We start from the raw sequence: 12500 nt of genomic DNA, 5'->3' as shown, positions 1-12500 counted from the left end.
CTTTGTGAGAAGCTGAAGACCCTGTGGAATGAGTTGTTGCAAGCCGTGCAACCTTCTGAGGGCAAGGCTCGTGTTTGTTGAGTGAAAGTGTGTTAGGAATACGGTATGAGAGAATGAGGGAGTGGTAGAGGGGGGGGAAAGAAGGAGAATGAGAGAGGGAGAGAGGGAGAGAGGGAGGGAGGGAGGGAGGGAGGAGAGAGGGAGAGAGAGAGAGAAGGGGAGAGGGAGAGGGAGAAGGAGAGGGAGAGGGAGAGGGAGAGGGAGAGGAGGGAGAGAGGGAGAGAGAGAGAGAAGGGGAGAGGGAGAGGGAGAGGGAGAGGGAGAGGGAGAGGGAGAGGGAGAGAGGGAGAGGAGAGGGAGAGGGAGAGGGAGAGGGAGAGGGAGAGGGAGAGGGAGAGGGAGAGGGAGAGGGAGAGGGAGAGGGAGAGAGAGAGAGAGAGAGAGAGAGAGAGAGAGAGAGAGAGAGAGAGAGAGAGAGAGAGGGAGAGGGAGAGGGAGAGGGAGAGGGAGAGGGAGAGGGAGAGGGAGAGGGAGAGGGAGAGGGAGAGGGAGAGATAGGGAGAGGGAGAGAGAGAGAGAGACAAACAGACAAAGAAAAAAAAACAGAAAAAAACAGACAGACAGACAGAGCGAAAAAGCGAGATTTAAAATACAGTCAATACAAGAGAGAAAGAAAAAAGAAAAAGAGAGTCATCGAGAGAGAGAGAGAGAGATTGCAAATGCCAGGTCATCCGAGAGAGGCGCTCCATCGACCACGTGGCAAGGTGTGACATTAGGCCAACGCACGAATATTTAATGAATCCTTGCCAAGTGGATCCGACGGGCGTCATCGACTGAGGTCTCATAGACTTACTGCGTGTTATCTATGTCTACATCTGTATCTATATCTTTATTTGTATCTACGGCTAAGTCTGTATCTATATCTTTATTTGTATCTACGGCTAAGTCTGTATCTATATCTTTATTTGTATCTACGGCTATGTCTGTATCTATATCTTTATTTGTATCTACGGCTATGTCTGTATCTATATCTTTATTTGTATCTACGGCTAAGTCTGTATCAATATCTTTATTTGCATCTACAGCTAAATCTGTATCTATATCTTTATTTGTATCTACGGCTAAGTCTGTATCTATATCTTTATGTGTATCTACGGCTAAATCTGTGTCTATATCTTTATTTGTATCTACGGCTAAGTATGTATCTATATCTTTATTTGTTTCTACGGCTAAATCTGTATCTATATCTTTATGTGTATCTACGGCTAAGTCTGTATCTATATCTTTATGTGTATCTACGGCTAAATCTGTGTCTATATCTTTATTTGTATCTACGGCTAAGTATGTATCTATATCTTTATTTGTTTCTACGGCTAAATCTGTATCTATATCTTTATGTGTATCTACGGCTAAGTCTGTATCTGTATCTTTATTTGTATCTACAGCTAAATCTGTATCTATATCTTTATTTGTATCTATAGCTAAATCTGTATCTATATCTTTATTTGTATCTATAGCTAAATCTGTATCTATATCTTTATTTGTATCTACGGCTAAATCTGTATCTATTTTTGTATACATATGCTTATCGATATTTATTTCTATAATATTCATATCTATATCTATATATGTTTGTATTTGTGCTGTGTATCTGGATCTACATGTATCTGTCTGATATTCGTGTATGTATGTAATCATATATGTATGTATTTGTTTGTGTGGGGGTGTAGTATGCATGCACATGCACACGCACACGCACACGCACACGCACACGCACACGCACACGCACACGCACACGCACACGCACACGCACACGCACACGCACACGCACACGCACACGCACACGCACACGCACACGCACACGCACACGCACACGCACACGCACACGCACACGCACACGCACACGCACACGCACACGCACACGCACACACACACACACACACACACACACACACACACACACACACACACACACACACACACACACACACACACACACACACACACACACACACACACACACACACACACACACACACACACACACGTTTAAACATAAACACACGTGTATATAGGTAAATGTCCGAGTGTATGTAATTGCGTGTGTACAGGTTGATGTATCTGTACTTGTACCAATGTGCGTTTGCATGTCACTTTAGTCGCACGAAACAATACCTGTCAATCGATCAGATAATTAATCAGCTTAAGAGAACAAAAAAACACAACCAAGACCTCAGTCATTAATGATTTAAAAGAAAAGACTGCTGACGTCATTGGCAATTCATTAGAACTTCTAGACGTAACATTCAGTTCTTTTCGCTGCGCACGGATAGCAATGAAAATAAATAAAATAAGAGAAATCGAAGATAAAGAGCAATGCTCTTACAAACTTACTTCCCAGCTTCTATCTCTTCGCGTCCGAGAAAACCTTAGCTGCAAATACGAAATCACTCATAAATTAAACTTCCCGAATCCTAAAAGACCAGTGAAGGCAACCAATCAACCAATCACCGGGTATTTCCCAATCCAAAGAACAGACAAGGAAAAACAACCAATCACCAGTTATTTCCCAATCCCAAACGAAGACAAACCAACCAACCAATCGCGTTATATTTCCCAATCCCAAACGAAGACGAACCAACTAACAAATCGCCCAATCACCAATTATATTTCCCAATCCCAAGCGAAGCCAAAGGAAGACAACCAACCAACCAATCGCCATTTTCCCAATCCAGCTTTTTCCAGATCCTGATGTATTATCTTCGTACGCCATATTACGTAACCAATCACAGTGACACAGAGTCCTTTTTCTAACACTCTTACCGTGTCCTTTACGACCGTTCAACACGCACACGGGAGGCGAGTCCAGGGAGAAAGGTCCTCGTGTGGTCTTTGATATTAAGGTCATTTGCTTGGTCTTTGTCACTTAAAAGGGTCTTTAAGGTCTCGTCTGGTCTTTGATATTAAGGTCATTTGCTTGGTCTTTGTCACCTAAGAGGTCTTTAAGGTCTCGAATGGGCTTTGATATTAGTCTCTTATGGTCTTTGATATTAAAGTCTCTTATGGTCTTTGTCACTTAAGAGGTCTTTAAGGTCACGTATGGTCTAGTTATTAAGGTTTGTGGTATGGTATTTGTCATTGTGGCATTCAGTATGGCCTTTCATCATGAAGTGTTTTAGTGTGGTCTTAATTTGTTCTTTAAAGGTCTCGTATGGTCTTTGTCAGTAAGGTGTATGGTATGGCCTTTATCGTTAAGTCTCCGGTATGGTTTTCGTTACAAAGGTCTTTGATATGGTCTTTGCCACTAATGCCTATGGTGCATCCGTGTGGCCTTTCTCACTTAGGACTGCAGTAAGGTCTTCATCACTTAGGTTTACTAAGGCCTATAGTACGATCTTTATCAGTCTCCTGGGGTCTTTATCATTTACAGGGGCTGTCATATTTCTTCACTTTTACAAATAGATACTTATCTGTTTCCAGTACCTCGCATTCATATGTATTTGATACATACATACAGACATACAGACATGCATAGACATTTACATGCATAGACATACATATATGCACACACACACACACACACAAGTATATATGCATCATATACATATGTATACATCATATATATATATATATATATATATATATATATATATATATATATATATATATATATATATATATATATATGCACACATACATACATATATTCATACATTCACATACAATGCTTCCGTTCCCTCCCCCCCCCCCCTCCCCCGCACCAAGCCCTCCAACACCTGTGCAGGAAATCATTAACCTGCGGCAAAGGCAGGTCAGAGCACTCAAAGCGGCAGCAATTGACATGCAACCTCACCGTGACTCCTCAAGGAACTGGGTCACACGCGCATGTTGCAAGTGGAACAAGGAAGAGACGCTTTAGGATGTGACGAGGCTGCAACGCGGAGGAGGCGAGAGGGGGGAAAACCGATGATGATTTTGAAGGTGTGTGTGGAGGGGGGAAGAGAAAGATAAGGAGACAAAGGAGAACGAGTGATGAAAGGCGGGGAAATATAGTTACAAAATAAATTGATAAACAAGTAGATAAATAAAATAAAAATAAACAAATACATAAGTAAATAAAAACATAAATAAATAAAATAAAGATAAACAAATAGATTAATAAATGAAAAAAAAAATAGAATAGGGGGAGAACAAAGATTATACTTGAAGATCACAAATGTCTCTTTATCACTTGAGCCACAAACAGGGTGAGGGGAGAAAGGAAAGGAATAAAGGGAAGGAGAAGAATGATTTGGGTTAAGGAGGAGGAAGAGAAGGAGGAGGGGGGAGGAGGAGGAGGAAAGGAGGAGGAGGAGGAGGAGGAGGAGAGGAGGAGGGGGAGGAAAGAGAAGAGGAGGGCTTGTGAAGGGGAGGAGGAAGTGGCGGGGGAGAAAGAGGAGGATAAGAAGGAAGAAGGTGGGGGGAGGAAGAAGGTGGGGGGAGGAGGAAGGGAGGAGGGGGAGGAAGAAGGGAGGAGGAGGAGGGAGGTGGAAGGGGAAGGAGGAGGGAAGAGGTAGAAGAAGGGGAGGAAGGGGGAGGCTGAGGAAGAAGGGGAGGAGGAAGTGGAAGGGAGGAAGTGGAGGAGGAGGATGAAGAAGAAGGGGAGGAAGAGGAGGGAGGAAGGGGAGGAAGAGGAGGGAGGGGAGGAGGAGGAAGAGGTGGAAGGGGGAGGAGAGGATGAAGAGGGAGGAAGGGGAGGAGGATGAAGAGGAGGAAGGGGAGGAGGAGGAAGAAGGGGGGGAGGAGGAGAAGGAAGGGGAGGAGGAGAAACTGGATAAACAAAAATATCTGCGAAACGAATGGTGAAAGAGAAGAAAGGCAGATGAAAACCAGAGAATTCCAAACAGGAGGACCCTTCGCATGTTGTCTCCCCGCCCCCCCCCCCACTCCTCCTCCTCCTCCACGCCCTCTGTGCAAATTTTACACACAACTTGCATATCATCAACAGTCAATACAAATCTTCATAGGATCAGTTCTACTCTCTGAGAGAATTTAGCAAATATCAGAAGTGATAGGTGCGATAGGAGAGAAATACAGAGAACCGATTTAATTACTGGACTGTCAAAGTAGACCGTTTTTATGTACTCTACCGCTTATTTCTGATATTTTTTGAGAGAAAAAAAAACGAAAAAAAACGTATTTCTAATAAATATACATATGTGTTACTTCACCTGTGCATCTACTTCTATTATAAATGATATTAAGTACCATACATTAAAATACTGTGATTTTGCAAAGAGAAAGAGAACAAATGGCAAATATTGCTAATTACCTGAATGTAGTCTCGTGCATAGACTCAGACAAGTTAAAAAAAAATCCGAATACCCGCTTAAATTTCCCAGAATCAGGCAACAGATCTCCCGAATCCGTGTATCACCAGAATTCCAGTTTAGTCTCGTAGTCCCGTTGGAATAACCGCGCCATAAATCACAAGGAAAGGACACTAAGGCGTTTTCAGCGAGATGCTCGACGATCCTGGAGTGTAATTGCGTGGATGACGGATAGATGGCGTGGATGGAGAGGAGGCCGGTCGTATGGGTGTATTGCTCAGTGGGTTGTGAAAAGGAGATGCTGGTATTGGGGCGTTTCTTGGGGCGAGTGGGCGGGGCTTCTGGTCGACTTTGGGAATTCATGAGGAAGAAGAAATACATTATTCCGTTGCGAAATCTAATCGAAGGGGTTCGTTCTCTGCTTGTCTTTATCTCCGCTGTTCTTCATCTCTCTCTCTTTCTCCGTTGTTCTCTTTGTAAATCCGTTGTTTCTCTCTCTCTGTTTTTTTCTAATTCCGTTGTTTCTCTCTCTCTTTCTCCGTTGTTCTCTTTGTAAATCCTTGTTTTTTTCTCTCTCTATCTCTGTTACTCTCTCTCTCTCTTTCTGCCTGTCGTCTTTCTTTAGTCCTTGCTTCCCTCCCACCTTTTCTTCTGTCTCTATTCTTTCGGTTTGTCTTTACCTGCCTATTCAACCACCCATCTCTCTCTATTTGCAAATCTAACGATCATTCTCTACACTATTATAAGTGATCAATTCAATATATTCATTACTGTTTCTGTTAACACTAAATAGCCATCAACAACTTAATTAAATCACTACCACAAACATGATTAACCACATCTACACAACCAGCTTTCACTAACCTGTAACCATCTCACATAAAATCCTCACTTGTAAAAATTCTCTCTCTCTCTCTCTCTCTCTCTCTCTCTCTCTCTCTCTCTCTCTCTCTCTCTCTCTCTCTCTCTCTCTCTCTCTCTCTCTCTCTCTCCACATACCGGATAGAACAAGGAATCTTTCTGTTATGTAACATAAAAAATGCCCAAAACCCACTTGGCATTGATGAAGAATTTGAGAGAGAGAGAGAGAGAGAGAGAGAGAGAGAGAGAGAGAGAGAGAGAGAGAGAGAGAGAGAGAGAGAGAGAGAGAGAGAGAGAGAGAGAGAGAGAGAGAGAGAATGAGAATGAGAGAGAGAGAGAATGAGAATGAGAGAGAGAGAGAATGAGAATGAGAGAGAGAGAGAATGAGAGAGAATGAGAATGAGAATGAGAGAGAATGAGAATGAGAGAGAGAGAGAATGAGAATGAGAGAGAGAGAGAATGAGAATGAGAGAGAGAGAGAATGAGAATGAGAGAGAGAGAGAATGAGAATGAGAGAGAGAGAGAATGAGAATGAGAGAGAGAGAGAATGAGAATGAGAGAGAGAGAGAATGAGAATGAGAGAGAGAGAGAGAATGAGAATGAGAGAGAGAGAGAGAATGAGAATGAGAGAGAGAGAGAATGAGAGAGAGAGAGAATGAGAGAGGGAGAGAGAGAGAGAGAGAGAGAATGAGAGAGAGAGAGAGAGAGAGAGAATGAGAGAGAGAGAGTGAGAGAATGAGAGAGAGAGAGTGAGAGAATGAGAGAGAGAGAGAAAAAGAGATAGAGAGAGAGAGAAAGAGAGATAGATAGAGAGAGAGAGAGAATGAGAGAATGAGAGAGAATGAGAGAATGAGAGAGAATGAGAGAGAATGAGAGAGAATGAGAGAGAATGAGAGAGAATGAGAGAGAATGAGAGAGAATGAGAGAGAATGAGAGAGAATGAGAGAGAATGAGAGAGAATGAGAGAGAGAGAGAGAGAGAGAGAGAGAGAGAGAGAGAGAGAGAGAGAGAGAGAGAGAGAGAGAGAGAGAGAGAACAGAACAGAAAAAAAACGTTTCTCTTCACAAAAAATGCAACAGAAATATTTCATTACACATTTGTTTTTCATAAATAATTCCGTCAGCATTCACAAAAGTCTAAATGGTTATCCAACACTTCAAAATCATTACAAAAGACATTGCTTCTAAAATACAAGTAAAGAGAAGTGTCCTGTCCTTATCCTTATCTTATCTCTCTTTGTACAATTACTTTGTCAACTCTCACCTTTCCTTTTATTCTTTATTTGTGTCTGTCTGTCGTGGTCACAAAATTTACCAGTTAGCGTTTACCATGGAATTATATATTACTATCACTATTATAAAGATATTTATTATCAATATAGCAATAACAATACAGTTAAAATTTCCATAAAACTATTCTCTTGTGACGTTTTCTACTCTTTACTTTTTTATCCTGCGCAGCCGACACCAATGATATACTTAGCTTAGAAACAAAAAATTATAGCTACGAGTTACTGACCCTAACTTAAATCATTTCTGGAGATATATTTCATGTGACTGCGGACTTGAAGTATTTTCATTTTGGTGTAAAATAGGACGTGTGTTCGAGAACCTTACTGCAAAACCTGTATTATGATCATTTCAAGACCATTCACTTCAACTATTTCTGTTACAAAACCATTTAACAGTTACTTATACCATATTTACTATATTTACTATCACCATTATCATTATCCCTATCGTCACAAAACCATTTACCACAACCAATAACATTATAAAACCATATATTATTACCAATACCATTACAAAACCATTCACTGAAGCCGTTTCCATCACAATACCATTTGCTAACACCATTACCATTACAAAAACATTCTCATCAACAGTTGCCGATACAAAACCACTCCCTACCACCATTACCAAAAAAAAAGTATTTCCTCTTCCCATTGCCATTACAAAACTATTCCACTCAATCATTGCCAATACAAAAAAACAGTCACCATTACCTTCTCCATTACGAAACCACCCACCACAACCATTTACCATAAACCCATTTGTCCATCAACCGAAAAACCGTTTCGTCAGCCAGGAAAGTAACACGCCGTCGGGACCTCAGTCTGAGAGGGCAGGGTATCTATTATTCACCGGCTGTTCGATGTCAAAATAGCCTAGTGACAGGTGAGACGCCATTGGGTTATCGGCGGCTGGGTAACTGGTGGATTGCTGGATATATGGATAGGTGGATGAGGAAATGGATAGGTGGATGAGGAATTGGATATGTGGATGAATGGGGGGGGGGTCTGGTCTAGTGACAAGTGAGACGCCATTGGGTTATCGGCGGCTGGGTAACTGGTGGATTGCTGGATATATGGATAGGTGGATGAGGAAATGGATAAGCGGATGAGGAATTGGATATGTGGATGAATGGGGGGGGGGGGGTCTGGTCTAGTGACAAGTGAGACGCCATTGGGTTGTCGGCGATAAATGGTGGATTGCTGGATACATGGATAGGTGGATGAGGAAATGGATAAGCGGTTGAGGAATTGGATAGGTGGATGAATGGGGGGGTCTAGTGACAAAGGAGACGCCATTGGGTTATCGGCTATAAATGGTGGATTGCTGGAAATATGGATAGGTGGATGAAGAAATGGATAAGTGGATGAGGAAATGGATAGGTGGATGAATTCGGGGGGAGGGGGGAATCTTTGGTGTAGGAATGGGGTTGGGGTGGGTGGTTGAGGATGTAGGTGGGTAGGTGGGTGGATGAGTAAGTATATGCGTGAGTAAATGGATATCTGAGTGAGCTGATGTGTGAAGAGGTGGATGACTGGACGATTCAATGGGTGGATGAATGAAATGTTGGACGGGTGTATGGATGAATAACTGGATTGAGTGAATGATTAATAGACAAGATGTGTCAACCAGTCAGTGGACGAACCACACGAGCCTACGAAACAAGTGGATAGACCAGTAAACGGATGAGGTGGAGGTGGATGAAGAACCTCCAGGTGGACGAATCGGGAGCGAGGGAGACAAGGAAAGGTCAGTCATCAAACTATAATGATCGATTCGCCAGTAAGTCACAGAGACAAGAATCGATTGATAATAGAACAGTGAATCGATTTGGAAAGGACATGAGGGGGGAGGGAGGGAGGGAGGGAGGGGGAGGTAAGGAGAGAGGAGGAGACGGGGAAGAGGGGGAGAGGGAGGGAGGGAGGAGAAGAGGGGGAGAGGGAGGGAGGAGGGGGAGGGAGGAAGGGGGAGGGAGAGGGAAGAAGAGGGGGAGGGAGGGAGGGAGGGAGGTAAGGAAAGAGGACGAGAGAGGGGGAAGGAGGGGGAGAGGAGGAGAGGGGGGGTGAGGAGATAGGAGGAGAGAGGGAGAGAGAGAGAGAGAGAGAGAGAGAGAGAGAGAGAGAGAGAGAGAGAGAGAGAGAGAGAGAGAGAGAGAGAGAGAGAGAGAGAGAGAGAGAGAGAGAGAGAGTGAGAGAAAGTGAGAGAGAGAGAGAGAGAGAGAGAGAGAGAGAGAGAGAGAGAGAGAGAGAGAGAGAGAGAGAGAGTGAGAGAGAGAGAGAAGGGGAGTGAGAGAATGAGAGAGGGGGGGGGAGGGGAGAGGGAAGGGAGTGAGGGAAGGAGGGAAGGAGGGAAGGAGGGGTGAGAGAGAGGGTGAGAGAGAGGGTGAGAGAGAGGGTGAGAGAGAGGATGAGAGAGAGGATGAGAGAGAGGGTGAGAGAGAGGGTGAGAGAGAGGGTGAGAGAGAGAGAGAGAGAGAGAGAGAGAGAGAGAGAGAGAGAGAGAGAGAGAAACAGAGAGAGAGAGAAACTGAGAGAGAAAGAGAGAGAAAGTGAGAGAGAGAGAGAGAGAAAGTGAGAGAGAGAGAGAGAGAAAGTGAGAGAGTGAGAAAAGAGAGACAAAAAAAGAGAGAAAGAGAGAGAGAAAAAGAGAGAAAAAAGAGAGAGAGAGAGAGAGAGAGAGAGAGAGAGAGAGAGAGAGAGAGAGAGAGAGAGAGAGAGAGAGAGAGAGAGAGAGAAAGTGAGAGAGAGAGAGAGAGAGAGAGAGAGAGAGAGAGAGAGAGAGAGAGAGAGAGAGAGAGAGAGAGTGAGAGAGAGATAGAGAGAGAGAGAGATAGAGTGAAAGAGAGAAAGAGAGAGAGAGTGAGAGAGAGAGAGAGAGAGAGAGAGAGAGAGAGAGAGAGAGAGAGAGAGAGAGAGAGAGAGAGAGAGAGAGAGAGAGAGAGAGAGAGAGAGAGAGAGAGAGAGAGAGAGAGAGAGAGAGAGAGAGAGAGAGAGAGAGAGAGAGAGAGAGAGAGAGAGAGAGAGAGAGAGAGAGAGAGAGAGAGAGAGAGAGAGAGAGAGAGAGAGAGAGAGAGAGAGAGAGAGAGAGAGAGAGAGAGAGAGAGAGAGAGAGAGAGAGAGAGAGAGAGAGAGAGAGAGAGAGAGACAGAGAGACAGAGAGCGAGAGAGAAAGAGAGAGTAAGAGAAAGAGATAGATAGAGAGAGAGAGAGAGAGAGAGAGAGAGAGAGAGAGAGAGAGAAAGAGAAAGAAAGAAAGATAGATAGAAAGAGAAAAAAAAAGAGAAAGAGAAAGAAAAAGAAAAAGAGAAAGAGAGAAAAAGAGAAAGAGAAAGAGAGAGAGAGAAAGGGAAAGAAAGAGAAAGAGAGAGAGAGAAAGAGAAAAAAGAAAAAGAGAGAAAAAGTAAAAAGAGAGAAAAAGAAAAATGGAGGTAAAAGAAAAAGAGAGAGAGAGGGAAAGAGAAAATAGTGAAAATAGAGAAGAGAAGAGAAGATAGAGAAAGGGGGAGGAGGGAATAGAGTGAGAAAGAGAGAATTCATAATAGAGAAAATTATGGACAAAGATAAAAGATTTATAGAGAGGAAGGAAATGGAAAAATAAACGAGGAAAAAGATCAACAAAATAACTCGAGTAAAAAAAAAGAAAACGAGGAAGAACAGAAAAAATAATAAAAACAAAGGAGCAAAATATAGGAGTAAGAAAAAGACGACCTTATCCAACCTATCCATAAAGCTGGTTTTAGGCTGATACTCTTGGCCTTGAGACTACACAGAGGAGGGGGTATGAGGGAGGAGGGGGTATGAGGGGGGAGGAAGGGGGTATGGGGAAGGAAGGAGGGAGGAGGAGGGCATGAGGGAGGAGGAGGGAGGAGGAAGGTATGATGGAGGAGGAGGGGGGTAAGAGGGGATAGGAGGGGGGTAAGAGGGGGTAGTAGGGGTATGAGGGAGGAGGAGGGAGGAGGGGGGTATGAGGGGGAGGGGCAATACTTATCTGCCCGGCTGTTAGCTTCAAGGAGCAAAGGAGGATAAAACATGTGTGCTTTTTACGAAGGCATGCTATGCAGGGAGGTAGAAAAACATGTTATTGTTATTATGTATATGCAGACACACACACACACATAAATATAAATATATATTTAAATACACACACACAGACACACGCATATATGTGGTGTGTGTGTGTGTGTGTGTGTGTGTGTGTCTCTGTCTGTCTGTCTGTCTGTCTCTCTCTCCCTCTCTGTCTCTGTGTGTGTGTGTGTGTGTGTGTGTGTGTGTGTGTGTGTGTGTGTGTGTGTGTGTGTATGTGTGTGTGTGTGTGTGTGTGTGTGTGTGTGTGTGTGTGTGTGTGTGTGTGTGTGTGTGTGTGTGTGTGTGTGTGTGTGTGTGTGTGTGTGTGTGTGTGTCTGTGTGTGTGTGTCTGTGTGTGTGTGTGTGTGTGTGTGTGTGTGTGTGTGTGTGTGTGTGTGTGTGTGTGTGTGTGTGTGTGTGTGTGTGTGTGTGTGTGTGTGTGTGTGTGTGCATATACACAATAACAATAACATGTGTATGGAATGTATATATTATATATTGTACTCATAAGAAAAAGTTTATAGAAAAAAGAGGTATGACAGAGCTGAATTCTCACATGTAAAACAAACAAACGAACAAGGAAAACATTACATGAAGACATTTCTGTTTATTCTAGACGTTCGCTTAATTGGACGAAATGACATAATATTGCCTCATATATATGTAAACACACCCACACGCATAAACCCAGGCGCACATACACACACACACACACATATAGATACAGAGACATACACGCATCCACAGACAAATACACGAACTTGCACTATTGCCAGATTCACACAAATATTTTAAGAAAAGAAACGTATGCACACATAGGAGCGTATGAGCAGGTTATCAAAGTAATGTTTAATGCCTTTCCCAATAATCTTATCAATCTGAACAAGCTTCCACGAAGTGTATTGTAAACCTTTGGAGTACATAAATATACTGAATCGCGTATGCACAAACATATTAGCATGTGAACGCACGTA

The 12500-nt window shown here is 43.1% G+C and overlaps 1 protein-coding gene across 1 annotated transcript in view; it reads right to left on the bottom strand.

Annotated features, from left to right (window-relative positions):
* The window catches only part of LOC113826237 (glycerophosphocholine cholinephosphodiesterase ENPP6), a 90169-nt gene that overhangs the window by 18020 nt on the left and 59649 nt on the right, over positions 1–12500 (bottom strand). The window lies entirely within an intron of this gene.

Source organism: Penaeus vannamei, chromosome 1, assembly GCF_042767895.1.
Source record: "Penaeus vannamei isolate JL-2024 chromosome 1, ASM4276789v1, whole genome shotgun sequence".
In the NCBI taxonomy this organism is placed as follows: Eukaryota; Metazoa; Arthropoda; class Malacostraca; order Decapoda; family Penaeidae; genus Penaeus; species Penaeus vannamei.
Note: the sequence above shows the minus strand (reverse complement) of the source record. Positions and strands in the feature narration are given on the sequence as shown.